Genomic DNA, 9,111 nt, shown 5'->3' on the forward strand with positions numbered 1-9,111 from the left:
GAATACATTCTGAATGGTTCTTGCATCAAAATAAGAGTTAAATTGGCTGAACTGAGTGATTCGTGAAATTGCACCATGTTGCAGGAGCTTAGTACTCAAGGACGGCTCATTTTCTTCCCTTGTTCCCTCTATTGTGCTGTTGAGAGTTTCTACACTCTTCATTGCATCCTGTCTTTGCGAGCAAGGATGCAGTGAAGAACCTTGTCTGATCGCTGGGTCTCCTTCCAACTTGTTTAGTGGGTGCGGGTATCAATTTGCCATAATAACAGTGACTTGTTGAGTGTTGGATTATTTTTTGATTTAATCATCAAACAATGTTTGTCATAATAGTGACAAGGAGTCGTTTTTGTATTTTTAAATAGGATTTAGATGCGATTCAATTGGTTTAAATCTACACATAGTTTTATCCGGTTTACTCATGTACTGTAATACAAGGTTCTCTTACATTCTAATGGTTCTCTTACATTCTAATGGTTCTCTATCATTCTAATGGTTCTCTATCATTCTAATGGTTCTCTATCATTCTAATGAATCACATAATTTGGGCTGATGTCAGAATGAAAACTACTGCACTGTAGTTTACTTTATCATCTAGGGATTTGAATTGGGGGTAGACCTTGTGGCGTATCCAGCCTTCATGATATTATCCAACTTTCATGACATTTTCACGTGTAGAAAATTCCCGGAAATTCTTTGTATTACTCTCTCCCTACCCTTTCAGAATGGACCAGGCTCAGTCTATGAATTACATAATCCTTCTCTCAAACAACATCTCTTCTCTGCTAATGCCTGTAGTGAGAATAATCTTGACTGCAAGCGTATTCCTGTTGATGTGGACAGCATTTTATCTGACATGTTATCTGGCATGGGAAGTGATTCATTTCCCTTTCATCTGGGTAGCTTCCATCACATAACCTATCTGCTACATGTTACTATAAACACAACAGGACATTTCCACTTGTTTTTTTCTCCCTCTGTTACTGTATCAGTGCCTCTTAGCCATGTCCTCTGTGATTGATCAGCCACTGAGTTGGTATCGATATGAGAAGATATACACTATATATACAAAAGTATGTGGACACCCCTTCAAATTAGGGAATTCAGCTATTTCAGTCACACCCGTTGCTGACAGGTGTATAAAATCGAGCACACAGCCATGCAATCTCAGTAGACAAACACTGGCAGTAGAATGGCCTTACTGATGAGCTCCGTGATGTGGCACCGTCATAAGATGCCACCTTTCAAACAAGTCAGTTCGTCAAATTTCTGTCCTGTTAGAGATGCCCTGGTCAATTGTAAGTGCTGTTATTGTGAAGTGGAAAAGTCTAGGAGCAACAGCAGCTCAGTCACGAAGTGGTAGGCCAACACTCACTACTGAGTTCCAAACTGCCTCTGGAAGCAACATCAGCACAAGAACTGTTCATCGGGAGCTTCATGAAATGGGTTTCCATGGCCGAGCATCCGTACACAAGCCTAAGATCACCATGCACAATACCAAACGTTGGTTGGAGGGTGCAAAGCCCACCGCCATTGGACTCTGGAGCAGTGGAAATGTGTCCTCTGGATTGATGAATCACGCTTCACCATCTGGCAGTCTGATGGACTAATCTGGGTTTGGCAGATACCAGGAGAATGCTACCTGCACCAATGCATAGTGCCAACTGTAAAGTTTGATGTATGAGGAATAATGGTCTGGGGCTGTTTTTCATGGTTCGGGCTAGACCCCTTAGTTCCAGTGAAGGAAAATCTTAACGCTGCAGCATACAATGACATTCTAGACGGTTCTTTGCACTAATTGTTTATATGTTAAATTTTTTGAATTAATGAATCAATTCTGAATGGTTCTTGCTTCAAAATAAGAATTAAATTGGCTGAACTTTTGCACCATGTTGCAGGAGCTTAGTACTCAAGGACGGCTGATTTTCTTCCCTTGTTGCCTCCATTGTGCTGTTGAGAGTTTCTACACTCTTCAATGCATTCTGTCTTTGCTGTCAAGACAGCTGCACGTTCACTACTTGGCAGGACTGCAGAGAAGATATTACTGCCTTGGAATTTGTGAACATTGTTCAAAAATACACCAGTTGTTTTTTTTAGGCGATGACGGACACTTAAAAGACCTTGCCAGCCAACTTGATTGATATATGATTTGTCACGCCCTGATCTGTTTCACCTGTCCTTGTGATTGTCTCCACCCCCTCCAAGTGTCGCTGATTTTTCCTACTGTATTTATCCCTGTGTTTCCTGTCTCTCTGTGCTAGTTCGTCTTGTATGTTTCAAGTCAACCAGTGGTTTTCCCATTCTCCTGCTTTTTGCATTTCTTCTTGTTCTAGTTCTCCCGGTTTTGACCCTTGCCTGTTTCTGGACTTTGTACCCACCTGCCTGACCATTCTGCCTGTCTGCCACTCTGTACCTGCTGGACTCTGATCTGGTTTTGACCTTTTGCCTGTCCACGACCATTCTCTTGTCTTCCCCTTTGGATTAATAAACATTATAATTCTCCAACCGTCTACCTCCTGTGTCGGCATCTGGGTCTCGCCTTGTGTCATGATATGATGTCTTTGCTGCATGTGTAAATACCTTTTATACATACATATTACATACAGTTACATTTATATTATACACATTTACAATATACAGTATGACATCAAGTTTTATAAATACATCAATTGCACATGTACTGATGTAACGTGCTAGAACTGGGTCAACAAATAGTATAATTTAGTACATTTTGCATGATTGCAACAAGTAACAAACTGCAATAATTCCTGGTGAAGAAAACAACACAATGGAAGCATGTGCCCATTATTTTACCGTGTTAAGAAGACTGACAATTAAACAGCGATGATGGTAAGTGACCTTTCACATCCCATGTGGAGACCACGTAAACATAATGATCTCTGGGATGCCCTGTGGTGGACCAATTAACGAAACATGGAGGCGGAGCTCTCTCAAAATGAAGGTAAACATGTCAGAAATGGGTTGGGGGCTCTGTGGGACGTTGAATGTTGGCTTCTGATTGCTTTCTCTTTCCGCACTCAAATCAAAATGTCAGCCAGCATGAAAACAGGGGTCCTGCTATGTTATGTGATAATTACAGTAGTTTCCATTCCGATGTGGCTACAAAGGAAAACAAAGCCAAAACCTGTTTTAAAAAAGTTTGACCGAGAGCTTTAAAAGAACAGGTCATATGATTGTGCTTTAAGGCTTTGGAAGTTACTGAATGTTGCCAAGCTTTTATTTTTAATGGTCCATTAAAAGGAGACTATCTTCTTGACCCTGTGTACCCTAGTCTTATCATTTCTAGTCAAGCCGAACATTGTCATCGCTTGTTCCCGCTTGCAGAAAATGGTTCATTCAAAGAAAAAAGTCGGCCGGCTGTCTCACAGCTGCATGTCAGTTCCAAATGTATTTGATTTTTTAAACTTTTATATTCCAAGAAGAATATATCCCACCATGCTCTGTGTACATTTGCCCTCGCGGCAGCCAAACTCACAACCCAGTCAAACGCGTTTTTTAACAGTCACAGGGTAGTGATCTCAAAACACCTGCAGTTCTCTATGCTATCCATAACGACACTGCATGGAGGAGCCTGTGTAAAGACCAATGCACTCTGCATGGGCAGAGTCAAGGGATAGGACCCACAACCAAAATGGTAGTTAACTCAACAGGAGGCAAAAGTAGGTCAGAGGCATAATTTTCTAGCACAGCATGGATGGAGAGATGAAGAACAGCCATGAATTCTAAAGCAGCCAAAGTTTTCCTCCACCTCATGAACCCTTGAATATGTTTTACCTTTCTACCAGACTGATGAAGATGGATCTGTTGTATTAAAGGTGCACTATGCAGAAATCACTCCCCTCATTTCCTTGTTGCTAAAATTGGAATAGTTCGCCAAATTTCAGTTCATGTGGCAAAACGAGCAAGTATAGTGTAGAGAATCATTGTATCATCTAAACCGCTGTTAGATATATTTTCCTTAACCAAAAATATTGTATTTTCAGCTGTTTCAAGCCAGTGTAAAAGGCCGAAAGTAAAAGACTAAAAAATTAAACTTAAGACCGGGAAGCGTAGAAATAGCGCACATAGAACAGATCTACTAAAGCATAGACTTGCTTTCAATGAAAATGACAGATCCATAACTAAAAAAAAAAAAGCTCCATATTGCAGCATTAACTAGGTTAGGGAAAATACTTTCCTTCCTGGTTTAATCTTTGTGGTATACTTAGTAAAAGACACACACATGCATTATTGTGGTTACACTGTAACATTACTGGAGGCTGATGCTCAACAAGTTGTACAACAAGTCCCACCTGAGTAAAGCGTTAGATTTGGGGGGTTTACCACCGGAGACCAGTATGAAAATTAATGCACTCACTACTGTAAGTCGCTCTGGATAAGAGCATCTGCTAAATGAGTAACATGTCAAATGTACATGGTCTCATGGGAACCATGGTGCTTTCTAAGCACTGCTGGTTTGTCTACTCTTTCTTTTTTGTAATGAGCTTCCATTACTCGTCCTTGCAGTTGCAGAGGGAAACTTGTTTTTCGACGTACCAATTCCCTTTCAGTGGTGGTGAGTCAAATGGCTCTGATGATTATCACAGATCACAAGGCCTCATTTATCAAACATGTGGTCAGAAAGTTTGGGTGTTATCTGAATGAAAGCACTGAGGTAATTCAGAGCACACAATTGCGCTCATCTAATTTCCCCAGCCTAAAATAAGCATTATTAACCGATTCTGATTGGCTGAAATCTGTGGTATATGAGACAATATACCATGGGTATGATGCAAAACTACTTGTTTACTGTTCTAATTATGTTGTAAACCAGTTTACAATCGCAATAAGGCACCTCGGGGGTTAGTGGTATATGGCCAATGTACCATAGCTTTATCCAGGCTGTACTCTGCTTTGCGTCGTGTCTAAGAACAGCCCATAGCCGTGGTATATTTGCCATATATCACACCCCATTCGGGCCTTGATGAAAGATTGGACAATTTTGGAGAAATAATTATATGTGTGCTTTTGGCAGTTACTGAACATCACATGCACTTGGCCACACTCATGTGGCAACATAATGATTTATCATTGGTCAACAGTGTCCACTTTAAGGTTTGAGGCAAAAAAACATGAAAACATTCTTAAACATGCCACCAGTAGAACCAAATTCATCCTAACGAGAAGCTCCTCTCACTGTCAACTGCGTTTATTTTCAGCAAACTTAACATGTGTAAATATTTGAATGAACATTATAAGATTCAACAACTGAGACATAAACTGAACAAGTTCCACAGACATGTGACTAACAGAAATAGAATAATGTGTCCCTGACCAAAGGAGGGGTCAAAATCAAAGTAACAGTCAGTATCTGGTGTGGCCACCAGCTGCATTAAGTACTGCAGTGCATCTCCTCCTCATGGACTGCACCAGATTTGCCAGTTCTTGCTGTGAGATGTTACCCCACTCTTCCACCAAGGCACCTGCAAGTTCCCGGACATTTCTGGGGGGGATGGCCCTAGCCCTCACCCTTTGATCCAACAAGTCCAGATGTGTACAATGGAATTGACATCCGGGCTCTTCACTGGCCATGGCAGAACACTGACATTCGAGCAGTATGGCTGGTGGCATTGTCATGCTGGAGGGTGATGTCAGGATGAGCCTGCAGGAAGAGTACCACATGAGGGAGGAGGATGTCTTCCCTGTAACACACAGCATTGAGATTGCCTGCAATGATAACAAGCTCAGTCCGATGATGCTGTGACACACCGCCCCAGACCATGACGGACCCTCTACCTCCAAATCGATCCCGCTCCAGTGTACAGGCCTCGGTGTAACGCTCATTCCTTCGATGATAAATGCGAATCTGATCATCACCCCTGGTGAGACAAAACTGCGACTTGTCAGTGAAGAGCACTTTTTGCCAGTCCTGTCTGGTCCAGCGACGGTGGGTTTGTGCCCATAGGTGATGTTGTTGCCGGTGATGTCTGGTGAGAACCTGCCTTACAACAGTCCTACAAGCCCTCAGTCCAGCCTCTCTCAGCCTATTGCGGACAGTCTGAGCACTGATGGAGGGATTGTGCATTCCTGGTGTAACTCGGGCAGTTGTTGTTGCCATCCTGTACCTGTCCCGCAGGTGTGATGTACAGATGTACCGATCCTGTGCAGGTGTTGTTGCACGTGGTTTGCCACTGCAAGGACGATCAGCTGTCCGTCCTGTCTCCCTGTAGCACTGTCTTAGGCGTCTCACAGTACGGACATTGCAATTTATTGCCCTGGCCACATCTGCAGTCCTCATGCCTCCTTGCAGCATGCCTAAGGGACGTTCACGCAGATGAGCAGGGACCCTGGGCATCTTTCTTTTGGTGTTTTTCAGAGTCAGTAGAAAGGCCTCTTTAGTGTCCTAAGTTTTCATAACTGTGACCTTAATTGCCTACTGTCTTTAAGTTGTTAGTGTCTTAACGACCATTCCACAGGTGCATGTTCATTAATTGTTTATGGTTCATTGAACAAGCATGGGAAACAGTGTTGAAACCCTTTACAATGAAGATACCTGAAATTATTTGGATTATTACGAATTATCTTTCGCCTTCTTGTCTCTAATTATGTTCTGCCCGGCGACACTACTGGGAAATGCTTCCCCTCTTTTTTTCAACACACTCTTCTTTCACAGCCTTTTAATTATTCTGAAAATGTGGTCCGATATGAGACGGAGCGTGTCCATATCATTAGATATGATAGATATAGATATAAACCTCAACAAGATGGATGAGGTGGAATATATAGGAACTATATATGATGATGGTTGTGGTAATTACATACCTGCCCATCTCCCTCTGTTTAATGTTTGACCTGTGGGTTGTTGAGAAGAATCATAAGATTTAGCATAGTTGGTTGAGAAAGTGTACCTTTTCACCCGTGGTAGCATTATCACCCCAAGTTAGAACTACTGTCAACAGATGATTGATTACATTGCAACAAAATATGCAAACCGACTTCTGGACAGATTATTAGATGTCTGAAAACATAGCCACACTACTGGTCAAAGGTTTTAGAACACCTACTCATTCAAGAGTTTTTCTTTATTTTTACTATTTTCTACATTGTAGAATAATAGTTAAGGCATCAAAACTATGAAATAACACATGGAACCATGTAGTAACCAAAAAAGTGTTAAACAAATCAAAATATGTTTTATATTTGAGATTCTTCAAAGTAGCCACCCTTTGGCTGGATGACAGCTTTGCACACTCTTGGAATTTCCTCAACCAGCTTCATGCGGTAGTCACCTGGAATGCATTTCAATTAACAGGTATGCCCTGTTAAAAGTTAGTTTATGGAATTTCTTTCCTTCTTAATGAATTTGAGCCTTTCAGTTGTGTTGTAGGGGGGTATACAGAAGATAGCCCTATTTGGTAAAAGACCAAGTCCATATTATGGAAAGAACAGCTCAAAAAGCAAAAAGAAACGACAGTCCATCATTACTTTAAGACATGAAGGTCAGTCAATATGGAACATTTCAAGAACTTTAAAAGTTTCTTCAAATGCATTTGAAAAAACCATCAAGCGCTATGGTGAAACTGGCTCTCATGTAGACCGCCACAGGAAAGGAAGACCAAGAGTTACCTCTGCTGCAGAAGATAAGTTCATTAGAGTTACCAGCCTCAGAAATTGCAGCCCAAATAAATGCTTCACAGAGTTCAAGTAACAGACACATCTCAACATTAACTGTTCAGAGGAGACTGTATGAATCAGGCCTTCTTGGTCAAATTGCTGCGAAGAAACCACTACTAAAGGACACCAATAATAAGAAGAGACTTGTTTGGGATAAGAAACACAAGCAATGGACGTTAGACCGGTGGAAATTTGTCCTTTGGTCTGGAGTCCAATTTGGAGATTTTTGGTTCCAACCGCCGTGTCTTTGTGAGACGCGGTGTGTGTGAACGGATGATCTCCACATGTGTATTTTCCACTGTAAAGCATGGAGGAGAAGGTGTTGTGGTGTGGGGGTGCTTTGGTGGTGACATTGTCTGTGATTAATTGACAATTCAAGGCACACTTAACCAGCAAGGCTACCACAGCATTCAGCGATATGCCATCCCATCTGGTTTTGGCTTAGTGGGACTATCATTTGTTTTTCAACAGGACAATGACCCAACACACCTCCAGGCTGTGTAAGGGATATTTTACTAAGAAGAAGAGTGATGGAGTGCAGCATCAGATGACCTGGCCTCCACAAACACCGACCTCAAACAAATTGAGATGGTTTGGGATGAGTCGGACCGCAGAGATAAGGAAAAGTGCTCAGCATCTATGGGAATTCCTTCAAAACTGTTGGAAAAGCATTCCAGGTGAAGCTGGTTGAGAGAATGCCAAGCGTGTTAGCAAAGCTGTAACCAAGGCAAAGGGTGGCTATTTTAAGAATCTCAAATATAAAACTATTTTTTGGTTACTGCATGATTCCATATGTGTTATTTCATAGTTTTGATGTCTTCACTATTATTCTACAATGTAGAAAATAGTAAAAAATGAAGAAAAACCCTTAAAAACCCTTAGCACGCTATCCAAATTAAAGGTGAGTGTCGTCAAGAAGCCAGTGCGCTGCAGGCCAGAGCTGCAGTGAGTCATTTAATTGTGTTAGGTAAAGCTGATCACAGGCACAGCCACTGTTCGCCTGACCTCTGCTGACTTACTCCTCATGGGGCAACCCTTTGTGTCACGTAGAGGATGACTTGGCTAAAGCAGACCTGCAGAAAATAGAAAGCAGCAGTACCCAATGGATATTTAATTTAAATGGCCATGGATGTCAGATGCCACAAACCCAAGAGGAATGGGTTATTTTGTGTGTCTCTAAGAGAGCTCTGAAACTGTCCCTCAGTGTATCATATCACATCCTCACCAGAGAAACAGAAACACCCCTCAACACTAGCGGGCATGCCATCTGGTCCTCTGGACAGTTTCTGCTCTATTTTGAAGGCAACTGTACTGTATCCTGTATATTCTGGTTCCATCCTCTCCCCCCCAAACAACTTGGACTTGAAACCAATTTTTCTCTGCAGTATTTTGATGAAGTTTGAGTCTATTTAGCAAGTATTTATTGGTTTTCCGGTGTAA

This window comes from Oncorhynchus clarkii, chromosome 14 (assembly GCF_045791955.1).
Source record: "Oncorhynchus clarkii lewisi isolate Uvic-CL-2024 chromosome 14, UVic_Ocla_1.0, whole genome shotgun sequence".
In the NCBI taxonomy this organism is placed as follows: Eukaryota; Metazoa; Chordata; class Actinopteri; order Salmoniformes; family Salmonidae; genus Oncorhynchus; species Oncorhynchus clarkii.